Raw genomic sequence first — 24,808 nt, 5'->3', positions numbered from 1 at the left:
AATGTATAAAAACAAATAAATAAATGAAAAAGACTGACTGCATACAGATCCGATAATGGAAAAAAAAGCCTCTTGGTCCAAGAACCTAATAACTAGTGACCAAGGAATCCATTGAGTGCAAGTAGCTCGTCATGCTGTGTGAGTGTTTCATCTGATTTAATTTACTATGCCTCATTTACATTCCATCTTCTTGTGGAGCTAATGGTCCATAAAAATGTGTAGATAATGTCCATAGATTAAAGTGAAGTAACAGGCGCAATGAATCAATCTCAAAACTGAGTGATCTGTTGTTGCAATAATGTGCATCATTCGTTTGAAAAGCAGACATGGAACCTACATACATTCGGAACAACTTCATTCCTCTCTGCAATGCTTGTATTTTTTTCCTTTCTGCAACTACTTGGCTGGAATTGCGTTCAATAGAAGAAGTTGAAAGGCCAAAACACAGCATTCTGATCAACAATGGGTATGTGGAATTTGAATTTAAGCAGTGAAATCCACTCGTTTTAATTCATCTCAGGGGGCAGCCATTTGCATCTGCCACTGGAGGTCGACTGAAAATGACATCACAGTTATGCATGGCTCAGGTAACGACCAATCAAGGCTCAGCTTCAGAAAACAGATGAGCTGTGATTGCTTATTACCTGAGCCCTGAACAACTGTAACGTCATGTTAAGTTGATGGAAAGTGGCACAATGGCTCCCTCCAGACAGGGCTAAAAAGGATTTTGCTGCTCAACTCATATTCTTCAATGCAATGTGAATCAGAATACAATGTGTGAATCCCATGTTTTACAAAAAAAAAAGGTAATTGTAGTTTACTTTCTCCCAAAAGTACAACAATTGAATTAGTTACCAGGGAAATAACTATTGCATTATTTTTATGAGAAAAAAAATGTAAACATGTTAAGCAATTCATATTTTCAAGGGGGTTCCATGAAGCAGACACTGGACATACAGCGTAGATGGGTACTTTATTCAATTTAATATTTGATGTACTGACAACCACAATTGGTAGACCTACTGTTGGCCCTAATTCAAGTATTTTCTTCACTACTAAAAGTTTCAACAGGAAGTAACAGGGTTCACGTTTTTGCCATTCTCATTGAAATCCATTGAATGATGATCTCTGGTCACCCGTTTACGATTCAGATCTGCCATTTCCTTGCTCCGCTACGTTAATCATATCAACCATGTCATGATGCCCCTACGACACACTGAGATCATTGCAGGCATCCTGTGATTTATCAAGATGGTGCTCATTATTTTATTTAGCATATTATATGTGATAGTTTCAACACTGTTATTAAAGCAATATCTTTTGGATGTGGCCTTTTTATTTCGACTGAGGTGGTTTATATGGAACGTTTTAATTCAATTTGGTCATTCGTATTGATTTTAATCCAGCAGAGGTTGCATGACGTCAGTACTGATGGACGTTTCATCTGCCCGTTACTGATGGACGCCTGTTTTGCTGGCGAATAAAGCAATCGGCAATAACTGGGTCAATACTGACGGATTTTCTCAGTCCGTCACTGACAACTGAAGGAAACATTTGCTGTGTGTCTCACGGGTGTTCGTTTGCATAGGTGAATAGACGGGCTCCTCATCCTTTGACAGAAACGAGTGAACATCACTCATCAATCTGGTGACTTGTGGTGATAAATTTGGTGTTAAATTTCTGTGCTCAGCCTTGCATCAGCAGCCATGTTATGTATTCAACAATCTTTTCAAATGCACCTACTTTTGCCCACAGATATTGGACATCCTAAGGTCCAACAAACTGCAGGTTGGTGGAAGGGAAAATGTTCTTGCCTTTAATCATTCGTTTTATAAAGCACTTTGTGTTGCTTTTAAAGTGTGAAAAGCCAATTCAGGACCACATCTGAAAAGACGTTTAAAAACGTCTTTGGGAGTGAATGAGTTTTGATTGATTGATTAACGTTCAGAAATGTGTATCAAAATGGTGCTCGTCTTATTAATAAGTGCCCAAGTTCTAACTCTAAGCTCTCAATTAAAAAAAAGGTGGTTGGCCCTTATTTGCACCAAGACATTCCAAAATGCAAATTGTATAGCAGACATGACTTCCTATTTGAGGGGTATCATGAATGATGTTGAAATGCCTGTACATTTATTTATTCACATTTACACAAACACAACGGCCGATAAACATGTTTATGACAGTATCTGTAGGGAGGGACTGAAAAATAACATGCTTGCTGTTTTATGAACACACTCAGCAACTCCCAGCACATGTAAGGGTTTTATATTGCACAGGGGAGAAAATGTTATAGACTCCAATAAATATGCACACGTGCTGCTTGTGTAGAGTTATCGGCACTGGCAGGGCACATTAATATGTCATATTAAAGTAGGCCGCCTGTTGACAAGCCCTGTGTGACCCTGTCAGGATGCTCACGCGCGCACACACACACACACACACACGTACACACACACATACACACACACACACACACACTTGTAGTGAGTGAAATGTTATGCACCTAAAAACTTTTAGTAGAATGCAAGCTCTTTGGAGGTTGAAGCTGATAACGCAAAGCAGATTTTGATAGGTGTCAGGAGCCAATGAGAGGAAATCACAGCCGTGAGAAGCAGAGTGAAAATAAGCGTAAGAAAGAGGGAGAGAGACATCAAAGAGCAAGTGTTTTCCATACAAGAGGGCAAGCAGGGCTTCAGATCAGACAAGCTACTCTGTAAACAGGCTGCTCAGATCCTGCCAGCAGGAGGTTCCCCTTCAGCATGCTGCTTTGTCTATCAAAGTGGCTGCTGCATGCTTGAAGGGCCACTGGAGCAGTGCTCCTTGCCACTTCACTCCCTCCTCGTAGAGGAAGACTGCACCCCTTGAACCAGCAACACTTCACCGAATCACAAAAAAAGTGATTATCTCCTTTCCCCCCTGCTTCCACGTATTCTTCCCTCTTCCTCCCTCCAGTTTTCTATTATATATTCTCCTTCATGTGTTTCAAAGGTTCTTCATTATGACCTCCTCTCTACCCTCCTCTGCCAGCCTTGAAACTGTGGTTATGTTCTTGACGAAACACGTGTGTGTTTGCACTTTGACATGTAGTTTGCAAGTGGAGAAACATCAACAAACAAGTGAAAGTGCTCACAGGCAAAGTGTTTTCTTTCCAATGATGGCCGACGGGGGGAAAAAAGGTCTTTCCCCTGAAGAAAACCACGGTTAACTGTGGTCCTGACTTCCTTCTCGTCCTCTCGTCATTGAAAAGAGGAACAAGCTCTTTTCACTGGGATTCAGGAGAGAGCTTTACAAGCGCTTCTCTGCTCTCATCCGCCACTGATCAAAGCCAGCTCACACAGATATATTTCCCCTAGCAGACAATGCCTCTTCTCAAGGTGCTGTCAGGTTCCCTTCTTTGCTTTAATTTCATCTCTTAAACTTTTTTTTTTTAATCCCCATACCCCCTGCCTCCCTTCGCTCTCCTTCTTTTGTGAGGCCTGTCAGCCGTGACAGTTTGTTGCCAGGAGGGACTTGTGGGAAGAGAAGGTAGGTGCACTTTTACAAAGAGACGCCGCCTGGCTTCACCTCACTCAGACTGTCACTCAAAGCCGCTTGACTTGCCCTCGAACGCACACGCACAACCACAAACAGACATTCTTACAGGCCAGGTGACACACCCAGCTTTCATCCAGAGGCACCCGTAACAATGTGACGCCACACTCACGCACTTAGACATGACACACACCTTGACCTTGTGTTTGTTGTGTCAAGTTAAGTATCCGTGCTGCACAAAGGGGGTGGCGCGGGGGGGAACGTTTTGGAGCTGTGAAGCCAGTCGTGGTGTCTGGGTGTCTCAGATCATAAGCCAGAAGGAAACACGGAGCGACAGAGCCGTCCATGATGGAGCGCTGGCAGAGCTGGCGCTGACAGGGCTTAGATGACAGACACAAGCTGACAGACGCTGACATCGCCCTGTCGCCTCGGGGAGACACGCGGCCCTGAGTGAAACCTGAGGAGTCCCGCTGGCAGCCATAACTACCAGCCAGCCCTCGCAAGCCTAATCCTTCAAAGTTCACAGAAGGCACCCAGGTGACGGAGAGGCAGGAGTAAAAAGAGGAAGGCAAGAGGTGAGGAGAGAGTTTGCCTAAAGGGAAAGGGTTGAGTTGGGAAACATTAATTACACCTTTTCCCTCCCTCCGACTACACCATTCCCTCCCTCCGACTACATTCCCTCCCCCCACCTCATACCTTCATTTCGCTTGAGCTGGGGCAGCTCAGAGCAGGTGAATAACTTCATTTGTTCCTCTGAAGGCAGTTACAGGCAAGCGGAAGAATTGGTCTGATGTTTTGGCGAAAAGCACACATTGACGCCACACTCGCATCGTAGACTGACAATTACTTTCAAGTCAATACAATAATAATTTTGTTGGCTTCATAAATGAAATGTTTCATTGAAAGACAAAAAAAGTCGAAATGATTCCTGTACTCTTGGAGCTACAAAAATGACTGACATTATTCAAGTATGCATACTAGGTCAGTAGTTGGAAGTCACACTTTTTTGGAACGTGGGAGGAAACCGGAGTACCCGGAGAAAACCCACACAGGGCCAGGGAGAACATGCAAACTCCACACAGGGAGACAAGAGCTGGAATTGAACCCTGTACCTCTGCACTGTGAGGTCAACGCGCTAATCACTGGTCCACCGGGCCACCCGCTAGCGAACACTTTTATGCATAAAAATACAATTGAATTCTGCATTTTGTAATTTTGGAATCAGTCATTTTATAGTAGAAACAATGAACTCTGTATTCACAGAGCCTAAAAAGTGGTAAATGCTATTTTACGTGTCGACGGAAGCCTGGTTACACATGTTTGGAAATTTATTTGTCTGCGCCGTGCTGGCCTTCCCGGCATCATGAAGATGTTTCCGTGGACAAGTGTCACGTCTCACCTGACTATTTGAAACTATTGATACCATTTTATGGCTGCTGCAACCACGTCTTATTGGTACAGGCAGTGTAACACAATTTTGGTCAATTGGATCTGAGCTTCACAGAGGAGTGTGACAATGTCAATACATTTCATTCAGGAATATGACAATGTGGTAGCATGCATAAACTCTCTGAACTATTGCCAAAATTAAGTAATTGAAACCATTATTATTTTCATGCTTATTATGTATCATCTCTGTATTATCCGGCCGTGGAAATCTGCTTGCAGTTCCTTATAAACCTAATGTGTGTACCCCCACCTGCTGCTGCAGGTCACGATTGAATCCGTTTATTCTTCCGCCATGTCAAGGAAAGGAAGGCAAAATAACAAAATTTAGTCACAGATTTAGACCTCGCCTCATGCTAGACATGGAATTGAAATGAAAAGAGAGGCCACTTTTTACAATAAACCCCAAAGTTATGGTAATGCCAAGTGTAGTTTCATTTGTCCAAAGCTTTAGTATGAATTCAGTGTCTTTGGGAAAAATGGGCCTTGTTGAGATTGCAGAAGGGATGTTTTGGTCAAGATTGACTGCAGTGCCGTTCACGGTAATCCAAAATCACATTATTGAATGTAAACAACTGTATCATGCATTTCAATCTCAACCAGTAAATTGACAGAAGACATTCTAACCTATCTGTGACCATATCTTCCTTGATAACAATGTCATTTGCATGCTGAAACAGTGGCAACCGAGTTTTCTTTTGATGGGTTTTATAAAATAATGCAGAAATTGTCATCAATGAGACAATTTAAACATACCATAATTCCTAAAGACTAATGTACAATTTTCGGAGCCCAAAAAAATCTTCCAAATTCAAAAAGCTTAGTATACACAAGTACGCTGCGTTTGATTCAGATGGGCTCAAAATACATAGAGGAAAGGAATGCTCTTGATCCAGATTTTTTGGGGCAGTTAGTTTTATGGTTTGTTGTTTGAGATTCTAGTTGGTCTGAAGTTTAATCTACACTTGTGCTGCTCATTTAAAGAGTGTGAGGCATTTATCAGCGCAAACTGTCTAATTGTACCTAAATTAAGAATGACCATCTGAAAAGTCCAGTGTCTGAGGTTGAGCGATAAAGCAATTATAAACCGGCAAATTTTAAGGAGCAGGCCCTGAGCACCAGCGCCATTGAGGCCCAGATATACCACACCAGACAAGACCCAAGGTGTAGGTTGTGCAAAGAGGTACCTGAGACGATCCAACACATAACTGCAGGGTGTAAGATGCTGGCAGGGAAAGCCTACATGGAACGCCATAACCAGGTGGCTGGCATAGTCTACCGAAACATCTGTGCGGAGTATGGACTGGAAACTCCAAGGTCAAAATGGGAAACACCTCCGAAGGTGGTGGAGAATGACAGAGCGAAGATCCTGTGGGACTTCCAGATCCAGACTGACAAATGGCAGAGGAAAGCCGTTGTAGTGGATGTAGTGGTCCCAAGTGATGGAAACATCAGAAAGAAGGAACACGAGAAACTCGAGAAATACCAAGGACTCAGAGAGGAGCTGGAGAGAGCCTGGAAGGTGCAGGTGACAGTCGTGCCTGTGGTGGTCGGAGCACTCGGGGCAGTGACCCCCCCAAACTAGATGAGTGGTTGCAACAGATCCCGGGAACAACATCGGACGTCTCAGTCCAGAAATGTACAGTGCTGTGAACAGCAAGGATACTACGCAGAACCTTCAAGCTTCCTGGCCTCTGGTTGAGGATCCGAGCTGAATGAGGGACGGAAACAGCCGAGGGTGGGTGAGACGAGTAATTTTTATTTATACAGGTATATACCGGTATATATATTTTTTTCAATGGTTTTCAGAATAGCATTTTTAAGGTGAATTTTTGTGAAAGTAATATAAGGGGAAGAGAATGAGTCAAAGAAGGAGGCTGTTTTCTTTGAGTCAATATTGGCATTTGCAAATTGACCTGCATTGGTGTGGCTGAATTCCTATTCCTCGTGCGATTGCGTCTGTCGACCCATTCAATAGGCAACCGGTCCGGTGCTATAAAAATAACCTCAAGCACTAGAAAGTTTCATTACAGGCTGTCACGGCTTCAAGAGATGACTGTTCCGCCTTTGATGGGCAAACGTGCCTCATATCACACCTCCATTTCAAACTTTAAGAGACAGCCACTGAGCTCCCAGGAACAAGGATGTTGGCTTGTCAGTGGGGTGACAAGTTTAGCACAAAGGGGGCATTTGGCAGGAGTGGGTATACTGGCCCAGTCAAAAGGTCGGACTGTGCCAGTCACATGTCATTAATCTCACACTGGTACATTTTACTGAGGAGGATTCAGACCCACAAAGAGTGTTTTGTTCAAAGCTTCCTCAACAAACTCTGTCTTACGATATTATTTTAAAAAAGGAAGGCACACGTGTGCGTGTGTACACACAAACACACACACACTTTTAGCAGGAAGGAACCTTTTGAATGACAATATCTATTTATGTACATTATGGACACTTTTTTCGTGCTCTGCACAAGTCTATCTAAAGTGTGTAACTGTGTGTGGAGTTTTCTTTCTTTTTGGTTTTACACGGACAGGCACGGTCAGAAATGGTCATTTGCGCCATTGTGGATGTGAGAACAGCCCACTTGACTCCCAGCCAATCGAAGAAGCTCCCCTCATTCCTTTTAAATTCAGAGCAGGAGAGGCACAAAGTCTACGAGATGGAAGCATGGAGTCCATGCAGGAGATCGGCGTGCACAAAGTTTTTTTTATCAGGAAGTTCCAGAAGATCTCCACTTGCGGTTAATGTAAATGTATCTTCTGTGAAGATCCCTGCTCATGTGTCTGTATGTAGCCCCCCCCCACCTTCCCCTACACACACACACACACACGCACACACACACACACACACACACACACACACACACACTCACATACGGTCAGGTGTCATACGGTCACATATGGTCAGAACATAACATCTTGGAGGTCTTCCAGTCAGGTTTCAAGACGATGCATAGCACAGAGTCAGCCCTGTTAGGCGTTTCTAATAACATCCTCCTGGCAAATGACACTGACGACTACGTGTTTGTGGTTTTATTGGGTTTAACTGACGAATTTGATACAGTGGATCACAGTATTCTTTTGACTCGTTAGCAGCACTTGGTGGGCATTGGTGGGAGCGGTCGTGAGTTGTTTAGGTCCTATTTAGCTGATAGAACCTTTTGTATGAGCCGTGGCTGTCCTGAGTCACGTGCTGCTCCCCTGTGATTTGGTGTTCCACATGGCTCTATTCGAGGGCCTCTGCTGTTCTCACTGTATCTGCTTCCATTGGGCTCCATCTTAAGGTAACATGGTATTTCCTTCCACTGCTATGCAGATGACTGTCAGATCTATGTCCCACTGAGCAAAAAAAGACACTTTCTCATTAAGGCCACTTTTATTCTGCCTGGAAGAAATCAAAACCTGGATCGAACAAAATTTCTTGAATTTCAATGAAAGGAAGACAGGGGTGATACTGTCTGGTCCCAGTGGCCCTTGTACATCCTATCCTGTAGACTTGGGTCCCCTGTCTCCTTATCTTAAGTCAACAGTCTCAAACTTGTGTCTAAAACTGGACAATGATTTTAAACTTGACCAGCAAATTGGCGCTGTTGTTAAATCCAGCTTCTTTCATCTTAGACAGCTGGCTAAAGTAAAACCTCTCCTTTCTCATGAGCACCTTGAGACAGCAATTCATGGCTTTGTCACATCCCGGCTCAATTGCTGCAATGCACTTTACTTTGGAGTCAGCCAATCCCCCATTAAGCATCTCCAGTTGGTCCAGAATGCTGCTGCTCGCTTCTTGACTGGTATTTGTAAGAGGGAGCATATAACTCCTACTCTGGCATCCCTTCACTGGCTCCTTCTACATTTTAAAGTTCTTTTCAAGATCCTATTAATTGTTTTGAAATCTTTAAAATACCTCGTGCCACCTTACTGCTCTGAGCTCATCCGCCCCGACACACCCGACAGCGCCTCAGGTCTGCGGACCAGACATTATTAGAAGTACCAAGAACTAAACGGAGGGTCAGAGGGGATCAAGCCTTTTCCGTTGCTGGTCCCTCTCTCTGGAATGACCTCCCACTGAACATTCGGCAAGCCCCCCTCGCTGGCCATATTTTAAAAACCCGCCTCAAAACTCACTTGTATTGTATGGCATTTGACTCAGAATGACTCAGATTTGATCTCAGTTTTACTGTTTGGTGCCTTCTACCATCTTTGTTACTTTATTGCTTTATTGTTGTATCTATGTTAGTTGCTCCATGTACAGCACTTTGCATGCAACGATGGCTGTTTGAAAATGCTCTATAAATACAGTTGAGTTGAGGGGGTACTTTTATCTTATTATTTATTATAAGATTATTATCTTATTTATATTATATTATATTGTAAATTTCCCCAGTGTGGGACGAATAAAGGATATCTTATCTTATATTATTTATGATAATATAAATAAGAGTAATAAAATAAGAATAATAATTCATTCAGTCAACTAATTTCTGTAAAGATTCAGAAGTGTTCGATGCACACTGATGTCGTATTTATGAATTAAATATGATTACATCCATCACACATAACAGTAATGCACCGAATCTGTCTACCTGCACATGGACCAAATCCACCGAAATTGCATCACGCCACCTGTAGCACAATTTAGACCTGCTTTCACCTGTTCTAAAGTGTAGTCTACTTTTGCCACCAAATCGTCAGGTGTGACCGAGGCGCGCCATGGAAAACGGTTGCTCAAAAGTCCAGCGTGGCGTAGCGCTGTCTGCCGAATTCCCAAACTCAGTGAACTGGACTTGTGCTAGCACAAAAATGAAGATGTGCCAGTTTTAACACTGAACGCATGCACGCCTATCTAAAAAAATGGGGTCCTCTCTTTGATGTGAAAGCACTGGACTGGTTCATACATCTGTACACTCTTTTGCTCTCTTCAAAGTTTAGCTTTGCTAATATTGCAAATGAATATTTGTGAGATCTTGTCAAATAAAATGTTTTCTTAATTCTTAATTATGACTTCTTTTTACTCCATTGGCAGACAACACATTACTTTGACTGACAACTCCAATCATTCCACTGTGTTTACGTGGCAATTTCAAAATGTATGCGTGACTGACACTCGGCTCATTGAATTCAGGCGAAGGAAGGATTGGAAGAGAGTGGGGGGGAGTGGGCATGAAATAAAACAGAAAACAAAATCCTTCTGAGCATGTTCACTCCTCCAACCCCGTGCCTTCTTCGATCCTCCCGCCTCCACTTTGTTGCCTCCTTTCCTTTCTTTCCCTTTCTGTCATTTCCACAGCAAAATCCGTTTTGATGGCAAATCAGCACGAGCTTGCCAAATGACAGATAATCCTTCACAGTTTTATCACTAAACCCTCTTCTTCCTATTTTTTCTCACAGCATGTAGATTACGTATAGCTGCTGTTTTGGTTGGCTGATCCAATCTGCCAGCCAATGCAGCCAGTGGCAAATTCCTCAGGAGAAGAGAAGACTTGTGTCCATATTCAGATTCAGATTCAGAAAACTTCATTTATCCCCGTATTCATCGTCTGACCCACCGCCCCCCCCCTCCCCCCCTCGGGTGTTGTCCCTGAATGAGGTCCCTCATTCAGCTCGGGTCCTCTACCAGAGGCCAGGAAGCTTGAGGGTTCTGCGCAGTATCCTTGCTGTTCCCAGCACTGCACATTTCTGGACTGAGACGTCCGATGTTGTTCCCGGGATCTGTTGCAACCACTCATCCAGTTTGGGGGTCACTGCCCCGAGTGTTCCGACCACCACAGGCACGACTGTCACCTTTACCTTCCAGGCTTTCTCCAGCTCCTCTCTGAGCCCTTGGTATTTCTCGAGATTCTCGTGGTCCTTCTTCCTGATGTTTCCATCACTTGGGACCGCTACATCCACTACAACGGCTTTCCTCTGCCATTTATCTATGATCACGATATCTGGTTGGTTCGCCATTACCATTTTGTCAGTCTGGATCTGGAAGTCCAACAGGATCTTCGCTCTGTCATTCTCCACCACCTTCGAAGGTGTTTCCCATTTTGACCTTGCGGTTTCCAGTCCATACTCCGCACAGATGTTTCGGTAGACTATGCCAGCCACCTGGTTATGGCATTCCATGTAGGCTTTCCCTGCCAGCATCTTACACCCTGCAGTTATGTGTTGGATCGTCTCAGGTTCCTCTTTGCACAACCTACACATTGGGTCTTGTCTGGTGTGGTATATCTGGGCCTCAATGGCTCTGGTGCTAATGTTTCATCCTGGACAGTGGCTCTCACACTCACTGGTCCCCGGCCTCCTTCCTTTCGGCTTGCGTACAGTCTCAGGGTGTTGGATTTGGGATGGAAGCCTTCGTGGATGGTTAGGAGCTTTCGGGTCTTAACGTCCGTGGTCTGAATCTCTTCCTTTGGCCACCTTATTATTCCTGCAGGGTATCTGATCAATGGCAGGGCATAGCTGTTTATTGCCCGGGTCTTATTCTAGCCATTGAGCCGGCTTCTTAGGACTTGTCTCACTCGCTGGAGGTATTTGGCCGTAGCCGCTTTCCTTGTTGCCAGTTCGAGGTTGCCATTGGCTTGTGGTATACCGAGGTACTTGTAGCTGTCCTCAATGTCTGCTATTGTTCCTTCAGGGAGTGAGACCCCTTCAGTGCGGACTACCTTTCCTCTCTTAGTCGCCATCCGACTACATTTCTCAAGCTCGAATGACATCCCAATGTCGCTGCTGTAGATCCTGGTTGTGTGGATCAGGGAGTCTATGTCCCTTTCGCTCTTAGCATACAGCTTTATGTCATCCATGTAGAGGAGGTGACTGATTGTAGCTCCATTTCTGAGGCGGTATCCATAGCCTGTCTTGGTGATTCCTTGGCTTAGGGGGTTCAGTCCTATGCAGAACAGCAGTGGGGAGAGTGCATCACCTTGGTATATGCCACATTTGATGGACACCTGGGTAAGTGGCTTGCCATTGGCTTCAAGTGTGGTTTTCCACATCCTCATCGAGTTCGCAACGAAGGCTCTTTGGGTCCTGTTCACCTTATACAACTCCAAGCATTCAGTGATCCATGTATGTGGCATCGAGTCATAGGCTTTCTTGTAATCAATCCAGGCTGTGCACAGGTTGGTATATATATATATATATATATATATATATATATATATATATATATATATATATATATATATATATATATAGATGTGTTTGTGTGTGTGTGTGTGTGTGTGTGTGTGTGTGTGTGTGTGTGTGTGTGAATGTGTGTGTGTGTGTGTGTGTGTGTGTGTGCGTGCATCTGTATATCTAATTAATTCATCATTACGGGTGGCCCGGTGGACCCGTGGTTAGCGTGTCAACCTCACAGTGTAGAGGTCGTGGAGTTTGCATGTTCCTGCGTGGGTTTTCTCCGGGTACTCCGGTTTCCTCCCACATTCCCAATAACGTGCATGGCAGGTTAATGGAACACTCTAAACTGTCCCTTAGTGTGAGTGTGAGCGCAGATGGTTGTTCGTCTCTGTGTGCCGTGATTAGCTGGCAACCGGTACATTAGCTGGCAACCGCCTACTGCCCGAAGACAGCTCGGACAGCCTCCAGCACACCCCGCGACCCTTGTGAAGATAAGCGATTTGGCCAGTGACAACCCAGAAATGAGTCATTTTGGATGCACTGTTTTGAAATGCCAAATACTGTCAGTCCCACCTATAATAAAATCTTAACTGTACTTATACAGTTCAAAACAAATGCAAATGCAAAGTCATTTATGTGTTTGATGTCACATGAACGGAGCAGAACAGAACTCACAGAGAAGTTAAATAAACAAAAAACAAAAAACAAAACCCAAAAACCCCCTAAATGAATGCACCCAATCCAGCTGCACCACTCATATCAATTCAACTCAACTCACCTCAACTGTATTTATAGAGCGCTTTCAAATAGCCATCGCTGCATACAAAGTGCTGTAAATGGAGCAACTAACATATACAACAGTAAAGCAACAAATCCGTAACAAAGACGGCAGAAAGCAGCGAACAACAAAACCAAGAACACCACAGGCAAGAGTTGGAGACCATTCAGATATTATTGGGCGATAAGAAAATGTGAGCCCCGTGTCGTGTTCATGAGGAAAAGTTGGTGCTGTCGGCTAGAAATGTCCATCCCAGCAAATTTCCAAAGCAGTTTATATAGAACAGTGGGGTGCAATCTTTCCCAGATTCCTGAAAAAATATACATTGCTCAGTACAGCAAATGTGTGAAGTGCATCTTCAAACTGTGGAAAACATTGATTGTTTCATCTTGATTCAGGTACTAGAGCTCAATTTTAGATTTAATTCGACCAAAAAGCTGAAGATGTCCTGCAGCAGTAAAAAATAAATAAATAAAAGAAACCACAAAGGCACACTGTAGCATATTAGTCCATGTTTAAAGGTTATTCTACCACAATCTTTGAGCTGTCAAAACCACCACCACTTAAAAAGTACAGTGACACATTACTTTGTGAAAAACACCTAAATTGTGCCTCTCACAAGTAATTATTCAAGTCAACAATTGAGACTGTACCCCGCCTACTGCCTGAAGCAGCTGGGATAGGCTCCAACACGCCCGCAACCATAGCAAGGATCAGGAGTTCGGATCATGGACGGATGGACTGTTGTGTGACAGAAAGACATATTAAATGATTACGAGTAACTACAATGCATTCTGAACACTTTCTGGAGAAAGAGAGAAAAACTTCAAAGCACAAGTGTTGACACATACTTTAGTTTCCTCACAAACAATATACTGTACACCTGCATAGGGAGGGAAAGGTATATTAGTTTCTTCAAGTCTAAATCCAGTCCAAATGAAACGTTTACATTTGGTGCTTCACTGTAAATTCTTATTCGGTTAAAGAAAATACATTTTACCATGAAAATCAGACAATGAATGGATACATAAAATAAAAGGTTCTCTTGAAACAATTTGAAATTTTAAAAAGTTAAAATGAATGACAGCTGTTGAACACTTTTTTTCAGTGTAGCTTTGGCTTCCGGAGCTTCAGCAACAACGGAATATTTGCAGAGAGTGATGTGACGTATTTCCAGTAAAATCTCATAACGCATCACCCTTTCTTTTATTGCCGGGGTTTTGAAGCAGCTTCACTTCAGAGAATTTCAATTGTCAACGGTTTGGAGTATTTTGGAGTATGTGTGTGATTGCAGGTATTCGTTAAGACATCAAAGAAGTGGACGGATAGTACATGCAGCTATCACTACTGTGTGCCTGCCCAGATATATATGGTATTAACTATGTAACTATGCTTTGATGAGCAGCGGAGCTAGTGGGTTATTCACATGCTCAGGGATACATTTGTACTTACAAAAACCACCAATGTCTGTTCTCAGCATTTTCTTCCTGCTGATGTAATATTGTAGCCGTCAACCCCACAAGGGCGCCGTTCTCACACGAGTTGGCAGCCATCTGCAAGAGCTCTTCAAGTGTTCCGCTTTTTTAATATGGTTTTTGTTGTCCTGTTGTGGACTGTTTTCAGCATTTTGACCCCAATATTCGTTGAAGAAGAACCTGTACTTGATGGTTACAACTTCTTGGCAGTGCACGTTTAGCAGCACTGATTTTGATGGGGGGATGTCGACGCTATTTGACTTGTGTTTTTAGTGCCTGTAATGGGCAGCATTTTTCACATACCCATTTTGTTCAGCATTGATGTCAGTACGTTGGTACGGCTGAATGAATGGCTTGTGAAGCTGAGGCACGAGCGTCGGTTCGGATGTGTATTTGGAACTGAGAGTTGCCGCTTGGAATTGAAGCGGATCTAAATGGGACAACAAAAACCAGCATGAACAAACCTGAAGGCCTGCCTGTCATCAGTGACGTGGTTCTGGACAAGGTCAACAAGACTTCGTTGCGGACTGCAGACCCAGTTAGAGTGCAGGATTTTGGGCCAGATTTCACCCCTTCGTATTTGCTGAATGCTGACTTGAATTCCGCGGATCCTGCATTGGTTTGAGGACAGCGATTTAGAAAAAAGATGTAAAGATCCTCTCTCCTGGGTTTGGTCATGTGGCTTTGCATGCTGAGCCCTTAGGCAGTGTGATGTCATTTTCAGTCGACAGCAAGTGGCTTATTTCTTCTTCCACAAATTTATATGAATTCATGTTAATCAAAATGCACAGAACATATAATTGTCAAGACAAGTTTGGAGTTTGGCATAACCAGATCAACACAATTTATTTCTGCTTTCAAACATAGTCATAGATGCAAAAGAGACAGAAAATGAAGGCACCGAATACTACTCTGAGGGTGGAAACAGTTAGAAGTTGAGAGTGACTTGATATGAATCTTATTTGGCACAAAATGAAAGGTTGTGTAATATTTTAAGAGAATGTTATTTGTGTGTGGCTGGTTTTGATCGATGTGGCATTAAAGTACAGTATGAGTTTGGAGAAGAAGTCAGAGAAGGGGGAGTTGAGTTGGAGCTGCAGGGAAACATGATTTACAATGTGGAACTTTGATCTTCTAAACGTCTTTGGGCTTTTACACAACAATAACTCTACTTGGCCTCCGCCAGAATGAATGAAGTGCTTGCGGCAGATATCCAGATGAGGTTTTAAATCACAGTTGCGATACTAAAACAGATGAGGAAGAAGGGGGATTTCTATCTCTCCAATATAACCGCAATCTCCTGTATCTTTTTTTGCTCTTGATGTATCTAGTGAACTGTATATTCGGTTTTAATAAATGGCCCACTTTATAAAAGCCTCCATTTATTTCAAGCATAACTATGTTTGTACATGTAAGTATGATATGTATTGTAGCTGAAGGGATGTTTGTTTCTTTGATCAAAGGTTGTAGTGTTAATGCTTTTGATGCTCCCTGGATTTATGTCTCATTCTGTATTCTGAAGATTTTTTGGGGGGGGGGGGGGGGGGGGGGTTCACATATGAGGAAGGTTGGACCTCAGAGTTTTTTGTTTGTTTGTCTTTTTACTTTTTGATCTATATACAAATTGTGCAATTCTAAGGTTATCTACGTATATCTGTCAGTCCAAGACCAAGAGTAAAGCATGGTCCTTTTCTTGGTGGAAAACAATTTTCCAAGTCGCACATCTTAACTTGTACGTACTATTGAACAAAAGCATTGGTAAATAAACGCGCCCAAAGATGGTCCATCATTCATGATATATCAGTGACCCGGGTACCTGTTCGTCATTTAAAGTCCATCATTTTTTCTAGCCGAACCAAACTGTAATCTTTACTCGTCAGTTTTGCTATTTTAACTGCGTTTCCATCATCGCTTCCGTTAGTAAGTTTCAATGGTTCCCCTTTCCATCAGTCAGTCCGTAGCCCTCACCACCTACCCCAAAAAAACGTCACACTCCAAACGTCACACTCCAAACGATGAAAAAAAAACCAAACCCAATACTAAAGACAGGCTTATAAATGGAGACACCTTCATTTTCTTCTGTCTGCCAGAGGGGTTCCTTTCGTGAACAATATAATAATACAGCAGGGTCTCGCTCACTGAAAAGTTCAACGTTGCCAAAATCTTCAGTCCACTTGCCAGGTTGTCACACACCTCAAAATGACTTCCATCTCTCTAATAAAACATTCATACTAGTTTTCCTATAAAATCCCATAAAACAAAAGAATATCACACCACTTAGGAATTAATTAAGTTCAAGATCCATCCATCCATCCATTTTCTGCTCCGCTTTATCCTCACAAGGGTCACGGTGCGCGCCGGAGCCTATCCCAGATGTCTTTGGGCAGTGAGGGGGAAGACAGCACCCCTGAACTGATTGCCAGCCAATCGCAGTTCTTCAAGCTCCTGCATGTTGAATTCAGAGATTTGGTCCCAAATACATTGGACATATCTGATGATTATTGCCGAAAAAGTGCAAAGATTCAGAATGCCATTGTAATGAATACGATTTAAATGTTCTGGATTTTTGGGGGTGCGTGGCTAAAATGGCAGCCAGTGATGCTAAAATGCCCCCCCCTCCCCGACTATATAATTTCTCCCGCCTCAGTGGTTGGCTCACTGTGCAGTTACCTAGGTAGCTTTGCCTCCACCCTGAAAATGATGGCTTGAATCTCTCGTCACAGTAAAGACGGCCCTACAATGGCCTATACTGTATTCCAGCAAATGGAGGATTTAAGCAGATACCGTTGCGTGGCTCAAAGATATGTTAGGTTGTCGAGGCATTAGAAATATTTTATACATAGTGGTATGTGTTTGAGAGCTGACCATAGAGCAGGGAACAGGGCACGGATGTAGCGGACATGCCCACAGCGTTTCAGAGAGAGACCTGCCTGATTAAAAAAAAAAAATGCCTTCAAAGCCTTATTTTGTAGGGTTGCCAATTTTTTAAATCATTCAAATTTGTGAAGTTTGTTAACACGATTCTCTCTGATGTGCCAAATGAAGGACACTTGTATTTATTTCTACTTTATGGGGACTTTATACGAAAGAGTTGTTTGTAGAAGATTCCATCGTAGTATTACATAAAAGCAATTCAGAACTCCTCATCGTCTGTCATACCATTAATAAATCCATGTTAGCCTGTTCCATTAGCAGCCATTCATGGCCCATACATTGGCACCAGATGTGGTTTGCCTTGGACCGTGTCCATTTGCTTCTCTGTACTCTGCTCTTTCCATTATTTTGTTCCAAAATTAGACTGTTAATGAGACGTCTGACAAAATCTAATCTGGTGTCTGGGTTCGGCACTGTTTTCCTTCACCAGGCAAGTCCGATACAGTTATTCTGACATTATCCACCAATGTATCTGTTTTGCTGGTCTTCCATGCATTAAAATGTTGTTGAGATCATTAGTGCATTCTTTATAGATGTTATTTTATTTTTCGGAGACTGTATCTCACTGCCCTATCAACCAAGCATTAAAATGTTTTCCAATTACTTCTGACCACTTAAGGTACTTCATAGAATTGCCCTTTTGGTTCATTTATCAACTAATACAGTATATATACACGTCTAAATCCAGAAGTAATCAGACAGATGCAATTGCTTCTATGATTAATTTGAAAGCATTAAGAAAAAAAATAATGATAGACAAAGAGACCTCAGGCACTTTTCATACATGTCCATCAGTTAAAATTTTGTAAATTGGGAGTTGAAAAAGTGCAATTGAGCACCTAAAAATTGGAGATGATTGACGAGATGAAATCTCTTTCCCAGGCGTTTGCAAACAGTTTTAATGGTTGCAGGCAGTTTTTATCGCAAAGAAATTTTGCACAAGGGAAACTGTTTGCGACCATTATAACCCTTTACTAATATCTGGAGAAAATCTTTACCACCTTTAACAAACTTTTGCTATGTTCACAAACCCTTGAAAGACTTCGCTGCTCAGTGAGATACCACCTTGTAAAGTTTTATTTTCCAAAATACTGTAAGTCAGGGGGTCACCAACCTTTTTGAAGCTGAGAGCTACTTAGTGCAGAGGGCGAACAGTTTGATCCACACACCAGAAATAACCAATTTGCTCATATTACTATTCATCATATGTCATGTGTGTATATATGTTATGTTATTGTTAATAATTATCTTCTTTGATGTGAAAACACTGATGATGTTGATGATTTCACAATAATCAGAAACAGATTAATTCTAATATGCAACAATTTCTTTCTGTAAATGTCTGGTTCGGTGTTAACATTTTCACTTAGATAGCATGCCTAGAAAAATCACAATGTTCCATCGTTGGGGAGCTACTTCTTTTGGAACAGCTGATGTGGTCCTCTGGCACGCAAGCACCACATTGGTGACCTCTGCCATCAGTCACCTCAGCGCTCTCTGTTTACCTGGTGTAACCAGGCATCTTTGGAGGCTTCATGTGGTAAAGAACTTTCTGGCTTCCTTTTCACCGCCAGCTGGAGGTACTCAGCTCTGAATCTGACATGGAGCTTTGAAATAGCAATCAATGCCTTTATACTGCAGGGAGGGCTTGTAAAAGTGTCGCCGGGAGGAATATACGAAATCGTATTTCATCCTCCCCTCCCTATTTCCAAACGCTGACTTACGACTCTAGAAATGTGCACCCATTAAAGGTGATATGATGTATATTCTGCCTTGTTCGAAAACTCATTTATCACCGAGGATGAAGAGGAAAACTGCACTTACTCTTTTGCTCCCTCTTTTCCCTCCCCAGCCCCTCCGTCCTGGTCCCCACCCTTTTGTACAGTCTCTCATTTGTGTTGCTAGTGGAACATTCTGGCAGGAAAACTCTCTTCTACTTTCTGTGCTAACTTAAAAAAAAATACAAATAAAAATCTCAACAAAGTTAAGGGCTGTGGACTAACTGTATTCTTTTATACATCTTTTAGAAGACTAACAGAATATTATATTAATATTTGTGAACCTTTACATATTTTTTCCCAAACTCTATCAAAAAATACACTACGATGATCATGGCCACAACATTTCTGTTTGAAAACAAAAAGTAAAATGGGGTATATTTTCACCGGATACATGTGGCTTGTGGTTGTGTATACATTCTATTGTTCCTCCCCTTATTTTTACTTGCAGTGATGAATCACATGCTCCTTAATCTTCCCTATTGGTGCATCTGTTTTGGGGATTTATGGCTCTTCGCTTTTTCAAGATAACAGTCGGTTTGTGAATTAGGTCAGCAAAAAGAACAAATGTCCTTCAATTGCCACCTTTTTTCCTTTCCCCTCCCATGACCCATTTTTGCCCTTGTACTCCGGCCCTCTGTCTTCTCTTATGCCCCTTAACCTTTTGGCCCGACTCCTCCAAATATGCTGTGGAAAAGGCCACACAACAATTTTAATGGGCACATGCTCTGATAGAACAATGCTTGAATCATTCGATGAACAGATAATATGATCTGCATTTCAGCATCAATATTTTCAATGTGTACACCCTAGAATTCGGTCCATGAGTGCATCGGCATTTAGAACAAGGAAACAAGAGTCATAATACTTTACTGCCGCTGTTTCCCTACACCATGTGCATTTTCATTTGCATATGTGTGTCTGCTCTCCCGTGCCACACTTATCAAGTACAATTGAAATAAATCAAGAGTAGATGTAATTATTACTGCCACCAGCACCACCACAAATCTGCTGCATATATGTTTTGCACACACCAGAGGTAGCATATTTGTAGATACATGTGTGTCTTGCAGTTTATTTCGACAGTGGATTAATCTACCACGCTGAAGCAGTAGCTAAGGTCAGCGAGGAACATATTTCATAAATGTCATCTTGGCCTATAGCCTGTGTGACAACACACGCTCGTATAACAAGCAGCTGGATGTGACTTGACTGGGTTAATGCACATTTATGTGTGTGTGTGTGCGCTTGTGTCTCCAAAGGGTTGTTTGATATATCACCTTGCTTTTACGTAGCCATCTGAACCAGTGAATTACTGCTCGGGATGAGCATGGTGCTTTGTCATCACAAAGACCCAGTTGAGGAAAATATTTTGGCCAGTGCATGCGGAATGTGTTATCCATGCATACCAGTTCTTAAAACCTTCTTTTATGAAAGGTGGATCCTTTTTAAATATACAGTCGCAAAGTCAGCTAACAAAGGACAGGTCTTAAGAATCCACTTAATGTGGTGTTTTTCATTCAGCTAGCAAGACAGGTTTATATATTGCCTTTGTCAGGTTCACTGTATCCACTCTTTTCTCGTTTTGTATGCTTTCATACTCCCGCAGAGAGGTTCACCACAAAGGTGGACATCTTCAATAAATGTTTTTTTGATGAGTCACGCTTGAAAGATTGACTTGCATTGATTTGCTATTAACTGAGTGAAGCTGCCCTTTGTCTCATGAACGACTTGGCAGCTCACATGGCCCAGTCGGACTTGAGATTGACAGCCCCCGCTCCTCATCATCCCTCAGATCATGTTTGGCAGGAACTCTGAGATTCTACCACCTCCATTACCTTGTGTTGTTTATCTGACTACAAATGGCAGCGTCATTCACTTAGCCATCATAGCAGCATTGACTGTAATAAGCACAACAATGTGTTCAGAAACTTATGACTTTTTTCTCTCTCCCTTGTAAATACTTAAATTGTGCTCCTTTCAGAATGACCCTCTCACACGTCAGGCACGGAAAAGAACATGGACTTTTGAAGTCATCTGAAATTTCACACAACAACATGGAACAATCTGATTTGAGACAGACGCTGTCTGGCGGAACGAGCCCGACCTCCACCCAACTCCGCCTCCTCCCCCTCTCTGTGCTCTAGATTACTCCTCCATAAAGAGGACAATAGTGGGTTTTGTGAAAGACTGCAGACTTGAGTTGCACATACTTTGGCAAGGTGCAGCCTATGTGCATCTGTGAATGTGCTTCAGGTGCAGCAAGCGCACAGACGGAACTCTGTGCAGTGTAGGACTGAGGAATAAATGTTTCATTCTGTGAACACAGAGGGGAAGCTATTATCCTGGTGTGATTATATCGCAGGCAGATAGAAGACAGGGAAGCAAGGCGGATAAAAGAGTGAGCTTGTGAGACGTGACAAGCTGACAAGAATGACAATCTCCCTACTAAACTGAAGAGATAAGGTTCTGAGATGTAAGTCTGACACACACGCACACCCACGTAAATACAGCTTAACAGCATATGGCCAAACTACAAAAAGCTCAGACTGAGTTCTTGTAATATATAGAGGTGGGCATTCTGTCAGCGTTCCGGAAGGACCGTCAGTCCGTCACTAACGGACACCAGCTTTGCTGCCAAATGATGAATGACGGGAAACTTAAAAACAAAAAAAATCATAGATGGAAATGGGTTGTTGTTCATCCCACACCCACCGACCGAGGCAGTTGTGTCGCACCTTCTCAGTCCATCACTGGTGGACTCCCGTTTCGCAGATGACTGACGGAAACAGGCGGCCAGTGTCTCGTGTGTGTTTGTTCGCAAGGGTGACTGGATCGGGATTCCTTCGAGCAAAGCGGAGGAGCTGCTCCTTGTCCCCTGACAGGGAAAAAAATGAATTTGAACACCACGAGTCAATCCGGTGGCTGTCATAACTGCTAAATGCTATTTTGGGTGATAGTTCAACAGCTGTATACAAATCAGTCCACTCACCAGATCCTCCAAATTCCTTGATCCCGATTTTCCAAGGCTGCTCCTTCTTTTGGTCGTCCAAAGCTGGCTGGGTTGTACAGGTATGTACCTTTCGCTGGTTCCACAGACTGCAATGACATCGTCCCATAGTGGGTTTTTTTCACCAATTACCACATTGTGTGTGTGCGCGAGTGTCTGAATGTTGTTGTTGTTGTTTTTTTTGTACTTTAGCTGTGTGTCTGCTTGTGCTATGAATGCGTGCGGCGTCATAAGTAGTACGTTCTCTAGGCCAACTGGCTGGTGCCAATGCCACGCCGCCAAATAAGAAGAAAAAGAAGAAAATGGAGAAGAAGAAAGAAGAAGACAATTTAATGGTCCTAAAATAGGGGTGGCAGGCTGTAATTTAGCAATGACGGAAGCGCATTTAAAATAACGATGACAGAGTGACAGAGTGACGGAGTGACGATGACAGATTTGCTGGCCTTGAAATACTTGAAAGACTTGGCTGCTGGCGAATGATGAATGATGGAACGGCAAAATTTAAGGACGCGCCCACCTAACACGTGATCTGTCATTTTTGTTTGAGTGCACAAAGTGTTTTTGCATGTGATGCACTGTACAAGGATTAGCGTGCAGGTCATAAAGGCAAGCTCACAAATAGAAATGATGATGAGTATACTAGGTGGTAGTAATACCTACTAAACAGTAATAGGTATTACTGTGTAGATTTTGTTTGTGGACCTTTTAGCTCGGGGAAATCCTTGTTTCAACTGTCTTGGCTGGAATGTTGCCTGCAAGGCTCCTTTAAAGTGTTTGGGTCTAAATGCCATGTCTGCTACACCCCATGAAACTGTCTTAATCCACTTTTTCCCCTTGGTTTTATTGCTGCTGGAGAAAGCATGAGGGCTATGGCAGGGCCCCAGCCCGAGGCCTCTATCCCCATTCCACACACCCCATAAGTCAGTCACAGATAATTAAATAGGAGTTATTTACACTCATTTTCCCTTCTCTGCCTCTCTGGCACTTTTATCATTTCTCTTTCTTTCTCTTTGTAGCGTCCTACATCCAGACTCTGACAGTGTCTGGCTGACACCAGTGAATGCCTCAAGAAGAAGAATCGTTTGGGGTGGGGCGGTGGGAGAGAGAAACAGCACTATTATGAGCGCATGTCACTGAACAATCACAAGCATCTACGCACAACGCTAATCTCCACATGTGGCACAAAACGTTTTGGCTTGACCAAGCACGGTGCCAAGATCTTGAAGGATTCAACTGCCTCATGTCGGTGTTTTACACACACACACACACACACATTGCGGAGTCAGGCAAACAGCAGCCTTTCAACACCAGGATGAATTAGGGCCCACCACAGAGCTATGGCGTCCATTACAAGCCTCAGCTGCTCTATAAATCTTAGGATCACAGGGACATGGCGGGTCCGGCCCTCCTCACTCCTCGTGAGCCTCATCAGCCTCATCCTGGGGGTTTTGTTTGGTCTCCGTCCCGGCCAAACACATTGCTTTGATACGGCCCTCGAAGAGCATGGAAATGGCCCGAGGACCTGAACATGCTGAGAATCCTCTTTAACCGAAAGGCTGTCCCCTTTTAAAACATCCACAACAGGAAACAGCCATCCGTCATCAACACGCCAAAACAGCTGTTACCAGCCTGCATGAAGGGCCACATGAAAGGAGTTCCTCCCTGTTGTTTGAGCCCTCCCCTTGTTTCATTCTCTCACTGCCTTTGTCTGGCTTTTCCCGATCCCCGCCCGACTTTTAAACACCTACCTCACCCCCCTCTCTTGCATGTGCAACCCCACCCACACTGCAGCCGCTCACCTTTTTCACAGGGGGGTGACTACATGAGTCGGAAAGCTCACTCATTAACTGTCAGTCTGACGTTGTAAAAAGCGTGTTTGAAATTCACAGTCAGCTCTCAAAGTAAATCTCACTTTGAAAGTCACCTGTTTACTTGTCTCAACAAGGCAGCGACCGACAATGTGCGCACTAAATCTGGCATGCATGTTCTGCGCTCAAAGTGTCTTGGATCTCTGCAGGCTGCTGAGGCCTGAGTGGCGACGTGTGGGCGATGAATGAAGGCTAAGCCCAATGATGACAGGTCGAACAGTGACGATGTTGAGTGACAACCAAGTGCCGCTGCCTCGCCTCTCAACTGCCGATAAACAGTCACTGCTTTTATAATAAAGAGGTGTCTCAACCACAAGGATTCTGCTTGTGAGATAATGTCAAACAATTTTACATGTAAAGAGCTCAAAGCAAATGTGATGATTCATAGCGCTATTTCGAAACATAAGTTGGATCTGTGGGTGAATTAGATGTTCAAGCAAGAATAGAAGTCCAATAAAAGATCTGCTTATTCTTTGAGGGAAATGAATGGGAGTTCTTCTTTATGTTTATTCTATGAAAGCTGAAAAGGTTGGAGCCATTAAACCACTAAATTTTAGATTTGGGAGTGTGGAGAGATTCACTACTACAACAAAAGAAATTTGAATCACGAGGCTTTGCTGGAATGCTTCCCATTTGGTGAATTAAAGACTTGAAGGCATCTTGCTATAGTAAAATATCCCACATATGTCAGAATTAATCAAATGCAGGGCTTGATAAGATACTGAATATAAAGTGTAGTACAAAGCGGTCTATAGGGGCCACAGTTAATCGACCGATATATGTGTAAAATTATAAGGAACAGGTCATCAAGTTATGAGAATAAAGTTGCACTGTTGAAAGAATAACTCTTGAATGTCACATATTATTCTTGTCATAATTGTATGA

At 43.0% G+C, this 24,808-nt stretch overlaps 1 protein-coding gene across 1 annotated transcript in view; it reads right to left on the bottom strand.

Annotated features, from left to right (window-relative positions):
* Positions 1 to 24,808, bottom strand: part of snrnp27 (small nuclear ribonucleoprotein 27 (U4/U6.U5)) — a 193,561-nt gene that overhangs the window by 24,403 nt on the left and 144,350 nt on the right. The gene's annotated exons all lie outside the window — the stretch shown is intronic.

Source organism: Hippocampus zosterae, chromosome 6 (assembly GCF_025434085.1).
Source record: "Hippocampus zosterae strain Florida chromosome 6, ASM2543408v3, whole genome shotgun sequence".
Lineage (NCBI taxonomy): Eukaryota > Metazoa > Chordata > Actinopteri > Syngnathiformes > Syngnathidae > Hippocampus > Hippocampus zosterae.
This window is presented reverse-complemented; position numbering and strand designations above follow the sequence as displayed.